Here is a 14,642-nt window from a genome sequence, read left to right as displayed (position 1 = left end):
TTCCTTGGGGGGTCTAGTTTCCAAAATGGGGTCACTTGGGGGGTTTCCACTGTTTAGGTACATCAGGGGCTCTCCAAACGCGACATGGCGTCCGATCTGAATTCCAGCCAATTTTGCATTGAAAAAGTCAAACGGCGCTCCTTCCCTACTGAGGTCTGCCATGCGCCGAAACAGTGGTTCCCCCCACATGTCAGGTATCAGCGTACTCAGGACAAATTGCACAATAACTTTTGCAGTCCAATTTCTCCTGTTACCCTTGGTAAAATAAAGAAAATTGAACCTGAAGTATTTTTTTTGTGAAAAAAAGTTAAATGTTCATTTTTTGTTTAATATTCAAAAAATTCCTGTGACGCACCTAAAGGGTTAATAAACTTCTTGAATGTGGTTTTAAGCATCTTAAGGGGTGCAGTTTTTAGAATGGTGTCACTTTTCGGTATTTTCAATCATATAGACCCCTCAAAGTGGCTTCAAATGTGAAGTGGTCCCTAAAAATAAAATGGTGTTGCAAAAATGAGAAATCGCTGGTCAATTTTTAACCCTTATAACTTCCTAACAAAAAAAAATTTTGGTTCCAAAATTGTGCTGATGTAAAGTAAGCATGTGGGAAATGTTATGTATTAAGTTTTTTGTGTGCTGTATCGCTGTGATTTAAGGGCATAAAAATTCAAAGTTGGAAAATTGCAAAATTTTCAAAATTTTCGCCAAATTTCTGTTTTTTTCACAAATAAACGCAAGTTATTTGAATGCAATTTTACCACTAACATGAAGTACAATATGTCACGAGAAAACAATGTCAGAATCACCGGGATCCATGGAAGCGTTCCAGAGTTATGACCTCATAAAGGTACAGTGGTCAGAATTGTAAAAATTGGCCCGGGAGTTAACGTGCAAACCACCCTTGGTAGTGAAGGGGTTAAACTCAGAAAGCAAAACTCTGATTTAAACTCTGAAAGCAAAACTCGGATTTAAACTCTGAAAGCAGAAAGCATTGATCTGAGAATCTGAGTAGAATACAAAACGGACCAAAACTAGGATTGCCATTGATTTACTTTGGACTCGTTACTGTGCGAGTAATCGCTTGGAAACTCGCAGAGTACCGAGTCCTGCGAGTCCCCTACTACTCGCAGAGTAACGAGTCCTAACGAGTAGATTCGCCCATCCCTACCCTTTACCCGTTGGCGTCATACAGCTGTACAGTTTGCACCAATGGTATGTCCACTCCTTTTGTGAAGTTACATTTTGAGCATTTTGTCCACTCCTAGTGTGAAGTTATATTTTGAGCACAGAACAACTATTCTTGTTTTATTCATATGCTTATTTAATGCTAAACAGTACATGATCTTTTTTTTTTTTTAAAGAAAAGTATTATTCCAATACCAGTGCCTAAAAGTAACAATATTAGCCGTTCTGTGTTTCAGTTTACAATTTTTCATCTACCAATTGATTTTTTTCAGGGTTGATTAATATTGACTTATAATTCAATATTGCAAGTGCTCTGGGATGGCGTTGAACATTCTCTAGAGAAAGCTTAGGAATAACGATCAATTTGTTCTTGGCAAATAGAATAATTGGTCAATTCATGTTACAACCTGGAAATATATATGAAGAATGAGTGTATGAAAGAAGTTTTGTCTTCCTAATATATAAGTTCTGTAAGGAGGGTATCATGTCATCAGGGATGCTCAGATAACATGTCAATAGCATTACGGTAAGTCTAAGTTTTATCGTTCTGCAGTTAGACTCTAATATTTAGATATATCTAAACACAAATTTAATGCAAGAATGATTTTATTTACAGAATATATTATATTTTTCATTGATCTTGCACAATGCAATAAATAAGCATTAAACAATTTCCTTTAAGTGTAGGGATAATTTTTAATTAAACTTAAAATTGGCTTTAACTAAACCTGTCATTTGGGATGTTTTCTTTCTTTTATTCCTTCTACTATCACATCACTCAGTAAATCTTTGAAAATATGCAGAGTTTAATAAAAAATAAATAAAACTGAAAAATTAATAAATCCAAATTATTTGTAAAGTATATGTTATAGGTTAGCTAAATTGCCATCTTTTATTGAAAGAAATGTATAATAAGAAAATTAAATATTATGTAAATAATATTTTACTCTAAGTAAGCATTTTACTTTCAGACTTTTTTTTTGTTTTTACATGAAATGTGAAATAATCCATTTTCATTTTCCACAGCTCACATGTCAGCATTGGTATTCTCATCACCTAGATCCTATCGCAATATGTAGTAGGTGTAATAATGATAAAATTAGCAAATACCTTCAATTAGAAATGTAACACAGAAAAACAGTATAACAAACATAAAAATACTCTGTTGTAGAAAAGTAACATTAAACAGCAATTGCTTGTAAAAATATGATAACAAAACAGGGCATTTGGTTGATACATTTTTTGCAAAAAATGTATACTAAGCCGCTCTATCAAACGTCAAGGTAACCCATATCAGAGCAGTCCTAACCAATGTATTTAAAAACCTGACCATGTGTATAATACCTATATGAGCAGCATTCAGAAAGGTAATATCCGATGTGGACACGCTGTGGAAGATGGCTAGGGACTGCTCTGATATGGGTATACCTTGACGTTTCGTAGAGCGCATGTGGATCCGCAAAAATAATTGATATGCTGCCTAAAAAGAAACCAGAACGGATTCCATGCAGAATTTTCTGAAACATGTGCACAGCTATTTTTGTGCTGTAAATCTCTTGCGGATCTGCAGTGATTCCCTGTTGAAAATCCGCTGCGGATCCGCAGCAAATCTGCAACGTGTGCACATACCCTAAGGGTATGTGCACACGTTGCGGATTTGCTGCGGATCCGCAGTGGATTTGCTGCTGTGGATCCGCTGCATATCCACAAGAGATTTACAGTACAATGAAAACCTAAGGGAAAAAAAATTGGCTGTGCACATGCTGCGGAAAATTCCACACGGAATCCGCAGTGGTTAACTTTCCGCAGCATGTCAATTCTTTGTGCAGATTCTGTAGCGTTTTTACACACATTCCATTACAGAAATCCACAGGGGGAAAAACGCATGCCAAATCCGCCCAAAATCCGCAATAAATCCGCAGGAAATCCACATAAAAAAGCACGGATTTTGACCTGCCGATTCTGCCAAGAGATGCAGATTCCACTCGGAAAAATCCGCACAGCAATCCACAACATGTGCACTTACCATGGGAAATTTTACAAATCTGACCAGTGTCATTTTTTGTGGTAATAACTCTGGATCGCTGCAATGGATCTCAGTTATTCTGCTAATGTATTTTTGAGACATATTGTACTTTATGATAGTGGCAAAATTTGTTCGAAATAACTTTAATTTATTTTTAAAATATAAAAATTTGGAGAAATTTTGAAAATGTTGCAATTCATAATGAATAACATTTACCACATGTCTACTTCACATCTGCATCATTTTTGAAACATGTTTATTTTGTTAGGAAGTTAGAAGGATTAAAAGTTCATCAGCAATTTTTTAGGGACCACATCGCATTTGTAGTAATTTTGCTTGCCTCTATTACAGAAAATATAAAAAATTAAGTGACACCATTATAAAAACTGCACCCTTCAAAGTGCTCAAAACCACATTCACATTGGAAGAGAAGTAGCAATGTTTGACTAAACTCAAAATTTTCTGGAATTGAGAGTGGACGCCATGTTGCATTTGGAGAGCCCCTGATGTGCCTAAACAGTGGAAACTCCCCACAAATGAGCCCATTTTGGAAACTAGACGACTCAAAGAATTTTGTCTAGATGTGTAGTGAACACCTTGAACCCCCAGGTGCTTCACAGAAGTCTATAACATTGAGCTGTGAAAATTTGAAACAAATTTTTTTCTACAAAAATGTTGCTTTAGCCCCAATTTTTTATTTTCACAAGGGTAACAGGATGAAGTGGACACAAAATTTGTTGTGCCATTTCTCCTGAGTACGCCTATATCTAATATATGGGGGAAGACTACTATTTGAGCGCACAGTAGGGCTTGGAAGGGAAAGAGTGACGTTTTGGAACACAGACTTTGATGGAATAATCTGCAGGCATCATGTCATGTTTAAAGAGCCCCTAATATGCCTCAACAGTGGAAACCCCCAAGTAACCTCATTTTGCAAACTAGACCCCTAAGGGGAAATTCAGTGATGAGCAAAAGGGTAACAATGTTTTGAACTTTTAACTTTCAGGCTTCATATCTCACCATCCACTATTGCTTTGAATGTGAGACTACCATCATTTTATAGACAATTATCTTGGATGCGTGATGTATAAACTTGACTTGCAATTAATTAGCATATGATTAGTTATGCAGAATCTTATTATGTCATTGCATTGTTACTGTTTTGCTCCTGGTGGTGGAAAAATCTGTTTCATCCTGTATACTATAAATTACAACCTGTTCTCAAATTCCCTAATAGCTCGGTATGTTATTAGATTGATTATCAAGTGAAAGTACACTGGTTCGAATCGAGGAGCAGACATAAAGAAGTTTTCCCATGAAAAGAGAAACAGCATCATCCAGCTCATTGATAGTGATCTCTCAACCAAGAAAATTGACACACTGCATTATGTGAGTGCCATTACAGTTGGAAGAATATGAAATGAAGTCCATCTGTCCATTCAAAAGCCAAGAGGTAGATGTCCAGGCAAAATATTGGAGTCAACCAGTCGACTCATCACATGGCCTGTCAGTTCTGGCATGATAAACACAGCATTGGAGGAGGCTTTTGTGCTTCATAATAGTGAGCTCACAGACATCCATGGAAACACCATGTGGCACACATTACACAAGTCTGGTACAGTGCCTTGAAAATCACGAAGAAGCCTCTACTTCAATATTGTCATAAGAAGCTTTTGCTTGAAAAGTGGACAGTAGAAGATTGGAAACTAGTGATTTGGAGCATTGAGATGTAAGTCAATGGACTAGGCATATGGGTTTGGGAGGAATAAAAGAAGGGGCTAAACTAAATGATCATGAAATTGAATAAATTGTCAAGTTTGGTGGAGGAAGTCTGATTTTATGGGGTTGTTTCACAGCCAAATATATTGGTTACTTGACCAGGAATGCTGGTGGTCTCAATGCTGAGTTATATGTGAGTATCCTACAAGATGAGTTACTTCATACACTTGAGTACAATGGGTATGAAAAAGATGACATAGTTTTCCCGAACGACAATGACCCGAAGCATACATTGAGATTGGCAGAGAGATGATTCAATAGCAATGAAGTAGAGGAGCTGGATTGACCCCACAGTCTCCAGACCTCAACGCAATCGAACACTTGTGGGTAGAGTTGAAGAAAAAACTGCATGCATACCCAAGTGAGTCAACCAGTATGCATCAACTTTGGGAATGTGTAGAAGTCAACTGGGATCAGATTTTGGTATAAGCAATGTTTGAATCTGATTGATATCATGCCCATAATGATTAAGGCAGTGTTGAAAGCCAAAGGTGAATTTACAAAATACTAACAAAATGATAGAAATTAAAATTTTAATTTTGAGGAGCAAAACAGTAGCGATCCAGTCACATGACAAGAATCTGCATAATTAATCATATGCTACATAGTTGCAAATCAAAATTATGTGTGGGATAGCTAAGATAATTGTCTATAAAATGATGTTTGAAGCAGTAGTGGATTTGCTTATCACTGTATCTAGCTATATTACAGTGGAGATTTTACTATTATGGTTTGCAGGTGCCATAACCCACTGAAAGTGCCCCTGAGGTGCACTAATTGACAGCATTTTCCAAACTACACCTCTCAATGAATTCATATACAGGGTGTAGTGATCATGTTGACACCACAGGTGGGTCATAGAATTTTATACCATTGGGCAGTGAAGAAAAAATAATTCCATTTTTCCCACAAAAAATTTTTTTGGCCCCAGATATTCCATTTTCACATGGGCAAATAGATAAAAATGGCACAAAAATGTGTCTCATAATTTATACTGAACGTAGAAATACCCCATAGGTGGCTGTACAGTACTGCTTAGCCAAACAATGAGACTCGGAAGGGATGGAGCGCTATTTGCCACCTGAAGCATAGATTTTCCTAGAATAGACTCCATATACAGAGCCCCTAAGTGCTAGCGGAGCAGTATACCCCCTTCAAGTGACCCCATTTTGGAAATTATACCCCTTTAGGAATTTATCTACAGGTGTAGGGATGATTTGACTTCATGAGTGTTTTCCACAAACAAGCAGCAGTTAATGTTGCAGAGTGAAAATTGCAAATCTGCTATTGTAGAGCCTGTACATAACAGTGCCCGTAAATTGTAGTGCCCAGTATATTATGTGCTTATGGAGACACCCATAATTGCCACCCCTTCTGGCCACTGGGATGGAGTTCAGTACCTGAAATTTTAATTGTGCAATATTGTGTCCAGCAGACATAAAATGGGCATGGATCTCTTACACCTTATTGTCGACTTGTGTTGTGAGTTGTGGGCTCGGATATATTGGGTAGTCTACAGGGTGAGTTAGGTGGTTATATACCACAGGTGCTGATTAAGGTGCTAGTCTAAGTCCAGACATGAAAAAATGGTGACAGGTACTCTTTAATTCTCTATTATTATTTAATATCAGTCCATTCTCTTTATTTCATATTTTACATCATATATTATTTCATATATTTTAAAATTTTATATTTTATAGGAACCCTATTAAAATCAATTTGAATGATTCATTACATTTCTTTCAGGTATCTATCTATCTATCTATCTATCTATCTATCTATCTATCTATCTATCTATCTATCTACCTACCTATCTATCTATCTATCTATCTATATCTATCTAGATTTTACCCAGCTCCGAAGGCATTTTCCCTCTGTACATAGTCTTTCAGACAGAAACCTTAATGAACCAGAGAAGCATGTAGTCTTTCTGTTGCATAGCAACAAAACAATCACTGAGATGATAACACATAGCGTGCCCAGAATAAAAAGTGCCGCAGCTAATCAAGAAATAAAATAAACGCAAGATACTGCACCAAAATGAGAAAGCTACATTGTATTTAAAAGGAGGGTCAGAAAAATGCAGACTTTAAGCACTGAATGATTAAGTTTCATTATGTCTCATTAAACATGCTCTGAAACACATGCAATAAAATAATAAGCTCTGCCATATGCAGAAATAGTTATAATTTATGCTTTTAATTACCGGCTTTTTTATGTTAGGGGATTTCTCACAATTGAAAGTATGGAGATATCACTAGATTAGGCTGTGTTTGTTGGAGAAGAGCAGGCCTGACCTCTGGGGTTATGGGTTTGGTATAGCACAACAGTCATTCTATTTCTTTCTTTTTTTTCGCAGTGCCACTCAGGGCCAGACTGGCCATCTGGCAATTCTGGCAAATGCCCGAAGGTCTGGTTCAGGTGTGGGCTGCATGAATTGTGAGTTAGTTAACAGTATCTTCAGGATGCCTGTAGTGTTAGCAGCTGTGGTGGAGCACAGAGCCGTCAGCTCCATACTCCATCACTTACAACGCAAGACCTCAGGTTGTTTCTGGCCTGCTAGAGCTTTGCCCCACACAGGCCTGGTCCAGTGGTGCAATGATATCACTGCATCACACCACTGTCATCTATTACAAAACAGGATTAAAGAAGGGACAGTGGCTGTGGTGGAAACCTAGGCTGATTTAGATGAGAATTAGTTTTTATTTTTTTGTGGGCTGAGGTGCAGATAACACTGAGAGGCGAATCATCATACTATGTGAGAAAAAAGGATTTAGTTCAGCTCACCCCTCATTGATGCTGCAGCAAGGTCCGAGCAAGGACACGTCTCCACTTGGACGTCTTGGAATACTTCATAGATAAAGGAAAGTCCAGCTCAAGGAGTAAAATCCAGAATTTTCTTTATTTATTTCATTAAAATACAAGCATGGCTGCTATAATCATCATTGCAGTTTTTACCCTGACACGGGATAGCCGCACAGAAAGTGCCCAGGAGGTTCTGTACGTGTTTCGAGCGGTATACGCTCTTAGACTAAGATGAAATAACTAGAGAAAATTCTGGATTTTACTCCTTGAGCTGGACTTTCCTTTTTCTATGAAGCATCATCATACTAAACAGTGAAGGAAATAATTATTTGATCCCTTGCTCATTTTGTAAGTTTGCCCACTGACAAAGACATGAACAGTGTATAATTTTAAGGGTAGGTTAATTTTAACATTGAGAGATAGAATATCAAAAATAAAATCCAGAAAATCACACTGAAAACAAGACTTAACCCCTTTCTGCCATCTGGCGTACTATTCCGTCTATGGGACCCGGGCCCCTATGCTCATGGATGGGATAGTACGTCATAGTGATCAGCAGCGCTCACAGCTGATTATCACAGCTGACACCTGGCACTATGTGTCAGGGGTGGTCACGGACCACCCCCGACACATTAACCACTGGCACACTGTGATCAAACACGATCGCAGTGTACCAGGGGTTTAGGGAAGCATCGGCAGGGAGGGGGCTCCCTCCATGCTTCCCTGAGCCCCCCGCAGCACCGCGATGTGCTGTGCTGCTGCAGGGGTCTCCTTCCCTGCAGGTCCCTGGATCCAAAATGGCAGCGGGGACCTTTGAGAGCCTGCAGGGAGCAGGCTTCCTCATGCCTGCAAAGCGCCGGCATGAGGAAGCCTCCAGCACTGCCTGTGACAGATTGCTGATCTGTCACAGCGATCTGTGATGTGACAGATCAGCGATCTGTCACATGACAGTTATGTCCCCCCTGGGACAATGTAATAAAGTTAAAAAAAGTGTAAAAATAATTTACAAAAAATCGCTAAATAAATAAAAAAAAATATTTCCTAATAAATTCATTTTTTGGAAATAAAAAAAAACAAAACAATAAAAGTACACATATTTAGTATTGCTGTGTCCGTAACGACCCGCCCTATAAAACTGTCCCATTAGTTAACCCCTTTAACCCCTTAACGACCAGGGGTATTTTTGGTTTTACATTTTCATTTTTCCCTCCCCTTCTTTCCAGAGCCATAACTTTTTTATTTTTCCGTTTATATGGCCATGTGAGGGCTTATTTTTTGCGGGACGAGTTGTACTTTTAAATGACATCATTGGTTTTACCATATCGTGTACTCGAAAATGGGAAAAAAATTCCAAGTGCGGTGAAATTGCAAAAAAAGTGCAATCCCCAAATTTGCTTGGCTTTTTTGTTAGGTTCACTAGATGCTAAATATGACCTGCCATTATGATTCTCCAGGTCATTACGAGTTCATAGACACCAAACATGTCTATGTCCTCTTTTATCTAAGTGGTGAAAAAAAATTCCAAAGTTTGCTAAAAATAAGAAAAAAATTTGCGCAATTTTCCGAGACCTGTAGCGTCTCCATTTTTCATGATCTGGGGTCGGGTGAGGGCTTATTTTTTCCGTGCCGGACTGACGTTTTTAATGATACCACTTTTGTGCAGATACATTCTTTTGGTCGCCCGTTATTGCATTTTAATGCAATGTCTTGGTGACCAAAAAAAGTAATTCTGGCGTTTTTAATTTTTTTCTCGCTACGCCGTTTAGCGATTGGGTTAATGCTTTTTTTTATTGGTAGATCGGGCGATTCTGAACGCGGCGATACCTAATATGTGTATGTGGGATTTTTTTTTACTGTTTTATTTTGATTGGGGTGAAAGGGGGGTGATTTGAACTTTTAGGTTTTTTTAATTTTTTTTTCTTTTTAAACATTTTTTTTTTACTTTTGGCATGCTTCTAGAAGCTTGCGCAACCCGATCGGCTCTGCTACATATGGGCGATGAGCAGATCGCCCATATGTAGCAGATTTACTGCTGTGCTTTCAGCGCCGACCACTGGGTGGCGCTGAAAGCCATATGCCTGGAACAACCATAGAGGTCTCATAGAGACCTCTGGTTGTCCAGGCAACATGACGCCGACCCCCGATCACGTGACGGGGGTCGGCGATGACGTCATTTCCAGCCCGGCGGCCGGAAATGCTATTTAAATGCCCGCTGTCAGCTTTGACAGCGGCATTTAACTAGTTAATAGGCACGGGCGGAAGGCGATTCCGCTCGCGCCTATTGCGGGCACATGTCAGCTGTTCATAACAGCTGACATGTCCCGGCTTTGATGCGGGCTCAGCGCCGGAGCCCTCATCAAAGCAGGGGAAATGTCTGATGACGGACTGTGTCCGTCATTGGACATTAAGGGGTTAACAAACCCCTTAAAAATAAAAATAAAAAACAAAGCAAATAATAATGCTTTATTATCATACCACTGAACAAAAAGTGCAATAACGCGTGATCAAAACAACATATATAAATAACCATGGTACCGCTGAAAACATCATCTTGTCGCGCAAAAAAACGAGCTGCCAAACAGCATCATCAGTGTAATGTACTGTAAAGATGTTTCTAGAAACTTCTAGAAGTCTCCCCCTTTCTTATCAGGACATTGCAGCCTGCTGTGTAGCTGCAAACCCCCCTTCTCTTCCCCCACACACACACCATTGTCTTCATGTGCTCAGCCAGGTCGACTCGGGGAACAAGGAGCACCCGTGTTGTACCTGAGCCGGAAACTTTTGCCGAAGGAAGTGGCATACTCGACCATCGAGAAGGAGTGTCTGGCCATGGTGTGGGTACTGCAACGTTTGCAGCCCTACCTGTACGGGCGCACCTTCACGGTGGTAACAGACCACAACCCTCTGAGCTGGTTGCACACAGTGTCCGGAACCAATGGAAGGTTGCTCTGCTGGAGCCTTGCCCTTCAACAGTACGACTTTACTGTACAACACAAAAAGGGTAGTGAACCGCGGCAATGCCGATGGGTCGTCCCGCCGGGGCGAACCCGCTGAGGTGCGCATGGCCGATTACCAACAGGTAATGCCGACGTAGCGCCCTCTTAAGGGGAGGTGTAATGTACTGTAAAGCTGTTTCTAGAAACTTCTAGAAGTCTCCCCTTTTCTTATCAGGACATTGCAGCCTGCCGTGTAGCTGCAAACCCCCCTTCTCTTCTCCCACACACACACCAGTGTCTTCATGTGCACAGCTCTGTGAAACCTGAAACCATCCATTTCCTGTGAGCTAGGAATGTTAATTAGCTAAGTGAAAAGATGGTCCTTTGTTTAAAACCAAAGGCTGGTTACAGGTATTGGAAATATTAAAAGAAGCCTAGCTCACACTCCGCTCATGACAGAGATATAATAGTCATATTTCCGTGATCTGAGTGGACCCGGCTTCGCTACGGTGCCTCTGGCGAAGTTCTCGAACCTCCAGAAACCGAGATATGGATTGCTCCCAAATGGAATGCCGTAATTATGGCATGCTTGGAGTTGTTTCACTCTATTTGATGAGCTACAACCAATGATACCATATATGTGTTTGTGCGGGCTCCCCTCGCTAAGATATGATCCTCAGAAGTTTTGTAGCCAAATCATAACTTGAAGAGAGGGAGGTTGGTCCTCTCCAGACCGCCCCTTTCATGAGGTCACAAACCCTAGTCTATAGGCATTCCCTACCATATCCCAGGCCAGTTGGAGCTGAGTTCTGATGCTGGCAAGACGTGCTGATGTCTTGGGATGTCTGGTTGGCTGCCCATCCCCCTCCAAGCCACATGGGATGCCTAAAGAGTCATAAGTAACTGTGAGTGTACTTTCTGTTTTCATCCATTTTGTTTTATACTTGTATTTGTACATATGTAATGTCTCAACTTTATAGCAACTTTTATCTGTACAATCACTGCCCTTTTGGGAATAAATCTTAAAATTATCAGTTTGTCTCCATGCTCTAAGAAACAAACTATGAGCCTCTTTTAGATAGTCGCTACTGATTTCAGGGGTTTGCCACGGACCCTTTTAATTTAACTCTGTGTATTAAGAAAAGCGTGGATGGTGGCAGCGTGGTGTGCACGGCTGGCGAGACTAGCTGGCAGTACAGAAGGGTCTTATATTGCTGAATGAGGGGCTGCGGCCACAGCATTGATAATTCCCTTACTGTGGTAGTCTAGCGGCCCGTGCACAACAAGCAGGCCGTCCGCCTACTAATTATCCTAGGTGCAGTTCCCTGACTGACCTGAGGGTAAGGGGGTGCCGGAGAGCTGCGAGTTCCAAAGTGGAACTGAGAAAGTGGGATATACATAAATCCCTGCAGTTCTTGGAAGGTTGTTAGCAGCGGTGGAGCATCCAAAATACCCCCCTGTGGTAAATTGTTAGAGCAAGATTAACTTGCTGCATTTTTGTCACATGATGCCAGTGGTGGGATAACTAAGATAAGCCCCCACTGTGCCTGTGATAGCCATGTTCCGGCAGTGTGTCGCGTCCCTCCGCCCATTGATACACCCATGTCAGTGGTGGGATTGTGACATATTGGTGACACAGGGTCCGCTGTCCGTCGCATTTTGGTGACCGTGGGACCCCCGTTCATCACATATTGGTGGCAGCGGTGGGCTGTTCATCACAATCAGTGAAAAAATAAAAAAAGTTATAGCTCGCAGAATAAAGCAATGCAACAATAATTATTTTTTATATAAAATTGTTTTCATTGCATAAAAGTGCCAAAACATAAAAAAAGACATTAATGAGGGATCGCTGTAATTGTACTGACCCGAAGAATAAAACCACCTTATCAACTTTACTGCACGCGGAATGGTGTAAACGCACCCCCCAAAAGAAATTCATGAAATTCTGGTTTTTGTTCATTCTGAGTCACAAAAATCGGAATAAAAAGCGATAAAAAATGTCACGTGCCCGAAAATGGTACCAATAAAAACGTCAACTCATCCTGCAAAAAATAAGACCTCACATGACTCGGTGGGTCAAAATATGGAAAAATTATAGCTCTCAAAATGTGGTGATGCAAAAACTATTTTTACAATAAAAAGCGTCTTTTAGCGTGCGACAGCTGTCAAACATAAAAACCCGCCATAAATAGTAAATTGAGCCCCCTTTATCACCCCCTTAGATAAGTAAAAATGATAAAATTAAAAAAAGTATTTATTTCCATTTTCCCATTAGGGTTAGGGTTAGGGCTAGGGTTAGGGTTAGGGCTAGGGCTAGAGTTAGGGCTAGGGTTAGGGTTAGGGCTAGGGTTAGGGCTGAAATTAGGGTTAGGGGTGTGTTGGGGTTAGGGTTGGAGTTAGAATTGGGGGGTTTCCACTGTTTGGGTACATCAGGTGCTTTCCAAACGCAACATGGCGTCTGATCTCAATTCCAGTCAATTCTGCCTTGAAAAAGTCAAACGGTGCTCCTTCCCTTCCAAGCTCTGCCATGCGCCCAAACAGTATCCGAGCCCTGACGTGTGCCCATACGGTAGTTTTCTCCCATATATGGGGTATCAGTGTACTCAGGACAAATTGGACAACAACTTTTGGGGTCCAATTTCTCCTGTTACCCTTGGGAAAATAAAAAAATTGGGGATTAAAAGATTATGCTTGTGGAAAAAATATGATTTTTTTATTTTCACGCCCGGGCGTTATAAACTTCTGTGAAGCCCATGGGGGTTCAAAGTGCTTACCACACATCTAGATAAGTTCCTTGGGGGGTCTAGTTTCCAAAATGGTGTCATTTGTGGGGGTTTTCCACTGTTTAGGCACATCAGGGGCTTTCCAAACGCAGCATGGCGTCCAAACCCAATTCCAGCCGAAAAAGTCAAAGGCACTGCTTCCCTTCCGAGATTTGCCATGTGCCCAAATAGTGGTTTACCCCCACATGTGGGGTATCAGCATACTCAGGACAAATTGCTCAATAACTTTTAGGGTCCTGTTACCCTTGGGAAAATAAAAATTGGGGGTGTAAAGATCATTTTTGTGGAAAAAATGTGATTTTTTAATTTTACGACTGTACGTTATAAACTTCTGTGAAGCCCTGGGAGGTTCAAAGTTCTCACCACACATCTAGATAACTTCCTTGGGGGGTCTAGTTTTCAAATTGGTGTCATTTGTGGGGGTTTTCCACTGTTTTGGCACATCAGGGGCTTTCCAAACGCGACATGGCGTCCGATCTCAATTCCAGCCATAAAAGTCAAATGGTGCTGCTTCCCTTCTGAACTTTGCCATGCACCCAAATAGTGGTTACCCCCACATGTGGGGTGTCAGCGTACTCAGGACAAATTGCACAATAACTTTTGGGGTCCTGTTACCCTTGGAAAAATAAAAATTGAGAGTGAAAAGATCATTTTTGTGGAAAAAATATGATTTTTTAATTGTACGGCTGTACGTTATAAATTTCTGTGAAGCCCTTGTGGGTTCAAAGTTCTCACCACATATCTAGATAAGTTCCAAGAGGGGTCTAGTTTCCAAAATGGGGTCACTTGTGGGGGGTTTCCACTGTTTAGGCACATCAGGGGCTCTCCAAATGTGACATGGCGTCCGATCTGAATTCCAGCCAATTTTGCATTGAAAAAGTAAAACGGCGCTCCTTCCCTTCTGAGCTCTGCCATGCGCAGAAACAGTGGTTCCCCCACATATCAGGTATCAACGTACTCAGGAGAAATTGCACAATAACATTTGCAGTCCAATTTCTCCTGTTACCCTTGGTAAAATAAAAAAAATTGGACCTGAAGTAATTTTTTTGTGAAAAAAAGTTAAATGTTCATTTTTTTAAACATTCAAAAAATTCATGTGAAGCACCTGAAGGGTTAATAAACTTCTTGAAT

This window comes from Dendrobates tinctorius, unplaced genomic scaffold, assembly GCF_039654945.1.
Source record: "Dendrobates tinctorius isolate UK_male_01 unplaced genomic scaffold, ASM3965494v1 ptg000016l, whole genome shotgun sequence".
Lineage (NCBI taxonomy): Eukaryota > Metazoa > Chordata > Amphibia > Anura > Dendrobatidae > Dendrobates > Dendrobates tinctorius.
This window is presented reverse-complemented; position numbering follows the sequence as displayed.